This window comes from Dermacentor silvarum, chromosome 1 (assembly GCF_013339745.2).
Source record: "Dermacentor silvarum isolate Dsil-2018 chromosome 1, BIME_Dsil_1.4, whole genome shotgun sequence".
NCBI lineage: Eukaryota > Metazoa > Arthropoda > Arachnida > Ixodida > Ixodidae > Dermacentor > Dermacentor silvarum.
In genome coordinates, this window is record NC_051154.1 from 364,331,559 (window position 1) to 364,341,886 (window position 10,328).

Here is a 10,328-nt window from a genome sequence, read left to right on the forward strand (position 1 = left end):
TTGATTCTCGGTAACGCGTGAAGTTCATAAGCTAGGAGAAGTGATTGCCGTTATCGCTTTCTCTCAACTAACATGTGTAATGAAGATTGATTCATCAGACGCCGCTGATTCCGAATTCAATTGTCGATTTCTTGGCTCGTAAGCCTAATACAGATTGACTTGGCTGGGTGAAGGTACGTAAAGTTGGTTACTAAAAACTAAGCACAATAAGTTGCTTGGGGCTGTGAAAATAAGTTCTTAATTGTAATTAAACGCGAAAACACGAAAATCTAAATTACTCTTCTTATAAGATGGTATATTTTATTTTAATATTTATACCAGCTTTTCTTTGACGCCGTAGTGATGCTGCAAGCGCTACACGCTATCCGTATACGCAAAGCGACTATTCGAAAACTCTTCACTCCTGCATGCCTCAAAGCTAACAACCGCAAAGCTCTTTGGGGTCCCATACTTCGGGGGCCACTATTCTAAAACTTTATTAGCACATCAACATGGTTGGCTTTTTGACACTAGCGGTTTTCACAGCATAACCAGTGTTATCAATTTGTTGTTTGTGCCCCGTCGCGGCTTTTACCATTTCGAGCGAGTAACGTTCGGGACGTGCACGTCACCGAAAACGACAGTGCGCTTTTTGCACTGGTGTGCCGTTTTGAGCAGTAATCTGTTCAAGCTTCGTTTACACCGATACAGACAGCGAGTGGCATTTGTTGTCTGCCATTTTATTCCAACGCAACTTCTTGCCGTGCAAGAGACGAAAGATGGCGGTGAGGTTGATGTAAATGGACACTATATAGAGCATGTACCAGCTAACCCAGGCCAAGCTAATCGAAAAAAAACGAGAAAACAAGATAGGCCGATGAGACAAATAACACGAGATATAATAGCGCGAAAGACTTGTTTTAGCTCATAAAAAAGAAGCCGTGAGCACGTCGCAGATCGCTGGACAGCTGAACATCTACGCCGTAGGTAGAGATGACGTGAGAAATCGATGATGCTAAACATTATTTTGCGTTCACGACAGCTACAAAGAGGAGTCCGTAGTTAATATTATTGGAAATACCTAAAAATAATAACTTAGTACTATCTGTCATAAGATAAAAGCACTGCTTTCGCCCTCTGCAGCGATTCGCTGGAACTTTGTATTCGCTGGAACTGGTATTTAGAGCTTCGGGGCCCAATAAAAAAGTGTTCTGTGCAAGCATTATGTCGCTGTTGTTGATGTCAAGGGCCGACCGTCACGGCGGCACGGACATTTTGTTACGACGGGTTGTGCAAAAAAGGATTCCCGTAGCCAAATGTGAAAATGTATACACAAATAAAACTGCAAATAAACATGGCTATATATTGCAACAAAATTTTTGCACTATTTTTGTGTTTGGCTACACTTGGGTTGCAACTTCTCTAGCTTTTGGCTACGCCGCCTTGTCGGACCTGGCAACACATCATGGCAGGCTACGCGGGGAGGGGGGCGGGTGCGTTGGCCGCCGTGATCGCCCGCCCGCGTGGCTGTATGTTGAAATGCATCTGCGGCGGGGGAAGAGTCCACCCTCCCTGTGTTTTCGCGGCTAAGATCGCGTTGAGTAAGCGCTCGCTGCTGCTGCTGCTGCTGCTGCGCTGACTCACATCAGCGTTTTCACAGCGAGTTCCTACGGGCATCGAGTGAGATGCGTTCATGTTTGATTGTGCGCTTGTTAATTTAGTTTATACGGCCGATAAAACTACTATCCTTACTTTGTATAGCTGTCCACTAATTTGCTATCGCATTCGATGCTTCGCCTTTCGGGCGAAACGGCGACTTTTTAATTCTAAATTCTGTCCATAAGCATTTTCTTTTACCGCTTCCTCGTCCTTCGGGATAGCCGTGGTCGTACAGTGGTTAGTACCTTGCGTTGTGGCCGCAATAACCCAGGTTCGATTCCTGGTCACGGCAGTACTTTTTATTTTTATTTTATTTTATGCTCTTAATAGAATTTGATTGCCACCATCCACGCTGAAGGCTCTTGAAGAGCCCAGCAGCAAAAAAAAGCAAAAAAAAAAGTGTATGGTATTTAGAGGCAGCGTTTCCGCTGACTTTCAAATTTATTTTCTACGTGATAAATAGGAATGTTGTATGCCCAACATTGCTGCTCTGTTTTTTTAATTATTACTCTTTGTGTGTTTACGTTCTCTCAGGGAGACTTGTGCGGCAGCTGCGCGTTTCTGTAGACGTTTCCTGTCCGCGTCTCTAGTCGTCACCGTGGTGGACGCGGCCTCGACGTCGCCTGTCTGTGCAGAGTGAACATGCTGTTTCATCTGAAGGTCTGTCACTAATCCTCGTAAGAAGCGTGCATGCGCGGCATTTTGTTGGTTCGATTCCAACTGCGGCACAGGAGAAGGGCGGTGGCTTCAGCCGAAGCGAAGTCTCTCCCTGGCTCTCATGAAATATCGCGAGAAATCTCTCATCGGCGCTAGCAAAAAAAAATAAGGAAAAGAAAAGAAGTTACCACAAAAAAATCATCCTTACGCTATAGAACAGTTCGTTAGAGCGGAACCCAAGGAATCGTCTTAGCGCAAGTAATATTGGTAAATGCTGTCGGTCGGTTCTTAAAAAATAAGTGCTGATTTCTGGGCTTACGTTATCAACAGAACCGGGCTGCCGTGAGCATTGGGTAATATAAGAAAGGGACCCGAAAGCACAGTGGCATCGGGGCTATTCCTTTTACTTTGGCAGCCATACAGTAACATAAGAAAAAGAAAAAATGCTGGCTCTCTCGTAATTTAGAGTAGATTTAAGCAGGAAATGGCTACCATATGGCGTCTTTTGCTGCCTGGGGTGCCGCCGCCTTCAACCATGTTTTTTATAGCAAAAGTCCAACGCGCTCAGCGGCTGCTGCCACTTTTTCTTGCCGCAATGAAGTAGTCAGCTGCAAATGTGTGGCTTTAGTTCCTCTTTATCTGCCCTTTGAATGTCTCTATTGCAAATAACAAATACAACTTCAGCGTACTAGAAGTTACACCTTGAGTGATATTCTGAAGAAACATTAGAAAGAACTAGGAAGCAATATTTTTTGTAACTTGTTTGTCGAGTAACTAGGGTATGTGAAAAAATGTTCCAGAAGCCAGGGGAATTCATATTCAAACGTATAGCTTCACTGGCTTTACTCAACAATAAAACAATAACAAAACATAGACGTTTCGCCACCTATGCGGGTGGCATCGTCAGTACACAAATGGCGTCCCATGAAAGAGTACATCAACTTATATCTTGCCGTAAACATCCGGCAAAGGACCACGATTACTGTTGCATGCTTTTGATTATGACGGATGAACCATGATTCGATGAATTTCCTTGGGCCCCATCGTAGTTCCCGTGCCAGCGTCGTCACATTATCGAAATCGAACACGTGTCCTTTCGTCAGGCAGTGGTCGACTAATTCCGTCTTGGCACGTGTTGAATGTGTGGCTTTGGTGACGTCCCTGACGTGTTCCTTGATGCGAGTATGACGTCGTCGCCCGGTCTCACCGATGTAGCGGGCATCACAGTCCGTACAGTTAACTTTGTACACAACTCCGCTTTGTTCGTCGGAGGGGGTGCGGTCCTTTGGTTTTGGGAACACGTTAGCCAGCGTGCGCATGGGTTTAAACACAGTCCTAACGCCCAGAGGTCGCAAGGCCCTACGCACAGCTTCTGACACGCCGCAGACATACGGGATGCACACAACAAAATTTTCCTTATTAGCCCTGCTCTCGCGAGGTCTTTGCATGCGGCGCCGCGTGTCATCGACAAACCGCTGAGGGTAGCTTCGTTTATTCAGGACAGTGGCAACATTAGTTTCTTCATGCTTCCTCAGGGTCTGTGTCGATGACAGCGCGTCGCAACGTGACAGAAGTGTACGGGCAACAGCATATTTGTGCTCCGCGGGGTGGTGCGAGTCAAAACTCAGCGCATTGCCACTGTCGCAAGGTTTGCGGTATACGGATGTCGCCAATGAACCGCCCTCGTTCCGACGCACCAGCACATCTAGAAACGCCAAAGTGTCACCATCTTCCATTTCACAAGTGAATTGAATGGCAGGATGAACACTATTGAGTGCATCATGCATAGCCTGCAGATTGTGCTTTTCTACAATGATGAAAGTGTCATCTACATAACGGCAGTACATTTTCACAGGGAAGGGCAAGGTGGACAGGCATATAGTTTCTACGTCTTCCATCAAAATATCTGCCACGATTACCGACACAGGGCTGCCCATCGGGACACCTTCTATTTGGTGGTAGACAGTTCCGCCAAAAGTGAAATATGTTTGCTTTAAGCAAAACCTCAGCAAAATCATGATATCATCTACAGTCAGCGAAGTTCGACTTGTCAAAGTACAATCATCTTGTAGGCGTTTCTCGATTACATCGGTAGCCAGTTTTATCGGCACATTGGTGAATAAAGACGTGACATCAAAAGATGCCATAACATCCGCGTCACCCAGCTGCTGCTGACGTATCGCGGTGACAAATTCTTTGGAATTCTTAACCGTGAACATGTTATCCTCCGCAAGAGGATTTAAGATTTCAACTAAGAACTTTGACAAGTTGTGTGTCGGAGATCCAACAAAAGATACTATAGGTCTCAGGGGACAGCTATCTTTGTGAACTTTTGGCAGTCCGTACGCTCTCGGCGTTGCCCCGTCAGACGAGAAGAGACGGCGGTATAACGACTGGTCCACCATTCCTTCCGTTTTTAGCCTACGCAAGTAGTCCACTAATTTTCTTTCAGTACTTAAAGTAGGATCGTGCTGCATCTTTTCAAAGTGCAAAGGATCATCCAAAATTTCTTGCATTTTTCCTTCATAGTCCTTTCGGTCCCTGACAACAATGCCTTTACCCTTATCGGCTTCCAGGACCACGACAGAAGGGTCGGACCTCAGATCCTCAAGTGCAGCACGTTCACTACTAGTAAGATTCGAACGAGGCGTTCTGGAATTAGCCAATATGTTCACAATGCGGCTACGAGCAAGGGCTACAGCCGCAGCATCTTTCATGTGACGGAAGCATTCCTCCGTTTCTACAATAATGTCACGTTTTGTAATCACCCGCGGTGCTACAGCAAAGTTCATCCCTCTTGAAAGAACACTCACATGGTCCTGGGACAGCTGTTTACGAGACAGGTTCCGTATGCTGGTGGCCTCAGTTTGTCGTTGCGGAAGGCTGGGTAGCAAAACGGACAGTTTCTTGTCATGGGCATGCGTGCATTTCTCTCGTTCAAGAGTTTCCGCCCTTGCTCTTGCTTCGAGAACCTCACTGAAGTCGGCAGCGTGTAGTTTCATGCGGAGATATGTCTCGGATGCATAAACTTTACGTCTTGCCTGGATGATTAGCTGCTTGTTCTCCTGAATTCGGGCCTTTAAGGAACCCCTGCTGAAGTCTCTTGCGAACTTGCGTCCGTAGGGTGTGTCGACCAGTGGCCGGCAGTGCACGCTTTTGGGAACCACGTTGTTATTGAGGCACTTGTAGTTGAAACGCAGGTGGCAGTCCTGACGGACAATTTTCGTCGCGTAGCCGATGTATTCCCTCAAGGGGCCAAGTAGAGCACATCCGTAACGATATCGGATACGTGAAAAAATGTTCCAGAAGCCAGGGGAATTCATATTCAAATGTATAGCTTCACTGGCTTTACTCAACAATAACGATGGGGCCCAAGGAAATCCATCGAATCATGGTTCATCCGTGATAATCAAAATGCATGCAACAGTAATCGTGGTCCTTTGCCGGATGTTTACGGCAAGATATAAGTTGATGTACTCTTTCATGGGACGCCATTTGTGTACTGACGATGCCACCCGCATAGGTGGCGAAACGTCTATGTTTTGTTATTGTTTTATTGTTGAGTAAAGCAAGTGAAGCTATACGTTTGAATAACTAGGGTAAGTAATGCGGCCCTGTACAAAGGGTTAGGGGCTGGAGACCGCATTTTGTTAAATTTTGACTTGTTGCCCGGATGATCTCGTTTTGTTCTCGCAACTTCCCGGCATGTTCTCTTTTTGAGTGCCTTGATAACGGCTGTGGCTTTTGGCTCAAGGTCATTTGAAGGTCGCCGACAACAGGAGCTAAAAGCATTTCATGCTTAAAAACAGCAACAAATGTCCAGGTTTATTCAAAAAGGATTCCGTATTGTTTTCTATTTCACGACTTTGCAATATTCTGTTACCATTCACAACTGATCAACATTCGGGATACCTTATAGTTATTTAACAGCAGAGCGGCAGAATGTTCCAAGAAGCAGCTATAGTACATGTGGCACACAACACATAAGAGCAGAAACCGATGTGTCTGATTTCTAATATATTGACATGATTATCGCAGGTTGGCACTGTGTGCCACAGTTGTTTAGCTGTGAAAGAGAGCCAAGAGCGCCTATGATCAAAAGGAGTCTGGCTCTGGAGCAGAACTATATATGCTCTTGGAGCAAGGTGGATTCTCTCACGACAAGCAACTCGGCATAGGCTACAGCGACGGTGCGCCTGTCGCCGTCAAATAATAACTTCGAGGTCGCGGGATCGAATCCCGGCCACGGCGGCCGCATTTCGATGGGGGCGAAATGCGAAAACACCCGTGTACTTATGTTTAGGTGCACGTTAAAGAACCCCAGGTGGTCCAAATTTCCGGAGTCCTCCACTACGGCGTGCCTCATAATCAGATCGTGGTTTTGGCACGTAAAACCCATAATTTAAATTTCAAAATGATAACTTCACTTGAGAGCTGCGCAACTAGCCTTTTGCATCCAAGAAGAGGCCAAGCTGGTAATTTGGCGCCTTTGCATAAAAACTTTTTCTTACGTTGTCGGTGCGAGAACACTTGCCTTAAAAGAGAATTCAGTAGTTCGCGAGATCTGTAGTTACCCCTTTCTTTTAGGATCCTCAAGCAGAGGTGGTCCATTAAAACATACCAGTGGAAGACGTTGCAAGAAATTGTCATCGTAACCAATGAAACTTTCCACGAATATTTCATGACCATGCTTTCTTTGAGCTAAAGGCGAATCACTACAAAAGCTTAGCGACGATTACATACGTATGGTGTTTCATTAGCGTGTGCATTTATCCGCCTTCACCCCAGCCTAAAGGCGGACCTTTCTTAAAGGCGTGGTACTTGGAGGCTATGTACCAAGGTTACGCATATTTCACCTGTCCTAAAAATCAATTTTACATTGTATGCTGCAGTCTTATGTATACGACCAAGTAGCGAAATCTAACTTTTGTTTCAGCTGCTCAATATCTGAACATGTTGGAGTGCAAAGAGCTGCGCGATACAGCTTCATTGGTTTCTTTCCCACTAATGCAAGCGATTCCCACGGCGTCGGCAGCCCATTCTCACAGTCGCCGGTATCGACGCGCTCCTCAAACGTTGCCTTAGGAGGCACTTAAGTTAAAACTTTACCCATGAACTCAAAATTTTTTTATAAACTGCACTTGAAAATATCAAACAATTACGCTTGCGATGGTTAATCTGGCGTCAATAATTTTCTCTTCCATCTAAAAAAGTGAACAGAACGCAGCTCGAACTCAAAATTAGCTTAGCAGAATATGGATCGTCATCGAAGCTAAACCAGTAACGATAGCCTCATAAAGTCCCTATTAGAAAGAAATCAACAAAAAATTGTTGCGCAAACAAATAGCAGAATGATAAAACGTGTTAAGCTTGCGATTATATAATGTTCTCCATGCCACACATACACACTTTACGCAAAACAAGTGTAATCATTCACGACCAGCGTCTGATAAAAAAAACAAATGTCGCAGTTTCACCCGAAAGGGGAAGCATCAATTGCGAAACCATATTAGCAGAGAGCTATATGGAGTAAGGTTAGTAATTTTATCAGCTGTATTAACTTGAACGTGCAGCAGCACCAGCAGCGCTCAGAACGGTTGTCGACGCCGTCGGCGTTTTGCCCGCGTTCGCAGCGAATGCGCATTACGTGGGCACGATCGCACGCATACTCCTCTCGTGCCAAAGCCGACTAGCACTTTAAGACATTTGGTGCGTGTATCACGTGCCAGTTTTTGAATTTCTTGTGACTCGACAGCTCGCGTTTTGAGACGCTGTGTTCGAATGCGCCCACCGTCTCCGGGATCGGCCTTTAATTCCCCAGTACCTTCCTGGTAGCAGCTAACGTTAGGTAGAAACGTTGAAATGCTGAAGCACCTTCATGATCGGCACCTTCATGACTGTAAAAACGCACGTAATAGGCTTGAGAACGTGCGCAGGTTTTATAAAGTCTCGACGCTTTGTGCAAGCCGCAAAGAGATATCTTACTTTACTGTTGATTCAGACACAACTAAAGTACGTGTGGGTGTTACTTTCCCTTTCGATATGACAACGGCACTGATTGCCATGAGCGTGTGTAATCCTATTACGCGCTTCCTACGTTAATATAGTCATAGAGAAACTAATTCAACAGAGCGAGTGCATTTAAGGCTACTGACAAGGCATAGGAATCATCCACTGACAAATGTCACAAGTATACGGCCTGACGCCGCCTACTCAGGAGCCGTATTGTCGCAACGGGATCTACTACCGTCGGACTTCGCACCACATGGCATACCGGAAGCTCCACTCTGGACGATGGCAAAGCCGACGGTGAAAATCTCAATCCCCGGAATAACGAAAAAGTCGAAAATGCCACTTGCGGGTCTCAAACATTTCGCGTTATCCTACATTGCTTACAAGTACGGATATACCGAACATGTTTTTGCAGATGGTTCTGTTACACAGACCTCTTCCGCGGCAGCTTACACGGTACCTGCAATGGGGATTACGCAGCGGTTCAAGATAGGACACAAAACATCGTCGACAGCAGCTGAGTTGACCGGCATTCGAGAAGCAGTCCGCTGCATACTACAACAAAACCTCGCTAACTGGACAGTGTTCTGCGACTCAAAACCGGCGCTGCAACTCATAAGCAATTAGATGAATCCCAGAAGCGCATATAGCCCTCTAATCTACGACATCATGGCTCTGCTTACTGAGGCGTCTCAATCCGGACATACCATTGCACTGCAGTGGATTCCCAGCCACTGTGGAATAGCCGGAAATGAGCAGGTTGATGCGGAAGCAAAAATGACGCACACTGACGGGAAGATTATAAAACTTCCCTTTTGCCGTTATGACATCAACGCCTTGCTACACAACTCCATCAAAACGTCTATGGAGCGACAATGGGACAACCCCGAACATCGGCAAGAGCGCCTCTATAGACTTGACGCCGGTTTGCGATTCCGACTTCCACTTCGGATGCGGAGAGGCCAGGAAACACTAATCCATCGATTACGGCTTGGTGTGGCGTACACTCGCAAATACCTTCACAAGATTGGACGAGAACGGGACCCTGATTGTAGCGTCTGTCACACTCCCGAGACAATAGAACACATACTTTGCGTGTGCCCTCAATATGCGACCGAACGAAGGACACTAAAACGTAGTGTTGACTCTTTGGACTCCCGCCCCTTTTCGGAAGCCAAGATTTTAGGCGCATGGAGAAGCGTTGATCATGCCCAGCGCACCATAAGATCACTTTTGAACTTTATGTGTGAGACGGGCTTAGACGATCGTCTCTAGGACCTGTGCAGTGTGCAGTGCGCGAAATGTGTTTGTGCGATGACGTTCTGTGCGGACAACACTACTCCTGCGTGTAGTGTATGAAAAGTGCACAACCGCGTATTGGACAACGTGTGTAAATAGTAGCTCCTTGTACGATATCATAATCACCTGTCACCTACCTCTCTCTGTATCACCCACTTCCCCTTACCCCAGTGAGGAGTAGCAGGCTAGAGACACGCTCTCCAGGCCGACCTCTCCTCCCTTCTCTTCATTAAAATCTACTCTCTCTCTCTCTCCAATTCAACAGAGCGGACACTTCCATAGAGCTCAAGGCACGGTGGTAATATGGGAGATGTAGCCAAAAGAGCACCGCAAGCGTGTCGCCGCATCTCTAGAGTTTCTACAGCCGTCGCCAGGTGACGAAAGTTTTTTTTTTTTCAAAGACGCGCATCGCAAGCTTTGGCTGTGCGGTAAAAGGTCGGTTATTATAGCAATTTTCATAACTTTACAACGTTTTTTATGCATTTAATATATTGTACAGGCTGTCTGCCGGCCTTGCCCACAAAAAATAAGGGTACAAGGCTCTATGAAGCCGCGTGCATAATCTCGACAAGACTGACACAGAGCGCCGATCGCAAGGGACGCGCGTATATTTATCTGGAAGCGTGAAAATGATTGCGGACGAGTGAACAGCGTTACAAAATATTTGGTTTTCACGTCATTGTGGGTAGCATGGGCTTCAGGTTTTTATTTATCATTGGGTT

The 10,328-nt window shown here is 46.1% G+C and overlaps 1 non-coding gene across 1 annotated transcript; it reads left to right on the forward strand.

Annotated features, from left to right (window-relative positions):
- The first annotated feature begins 1,858 nt into the window (after positions 1-1,858).
- Positions 1,859-1,930, forward strand: Trnah-gug (transfer RNA histidin (anticodon GUG)). Its single transcript has one exon. It is a non-coding gene; the product is annotated as a tRNA-His (tRNA).
- The last annotated feature ends 8,398 nt before the right edge of the window (positions 1,931-10,328 follow it).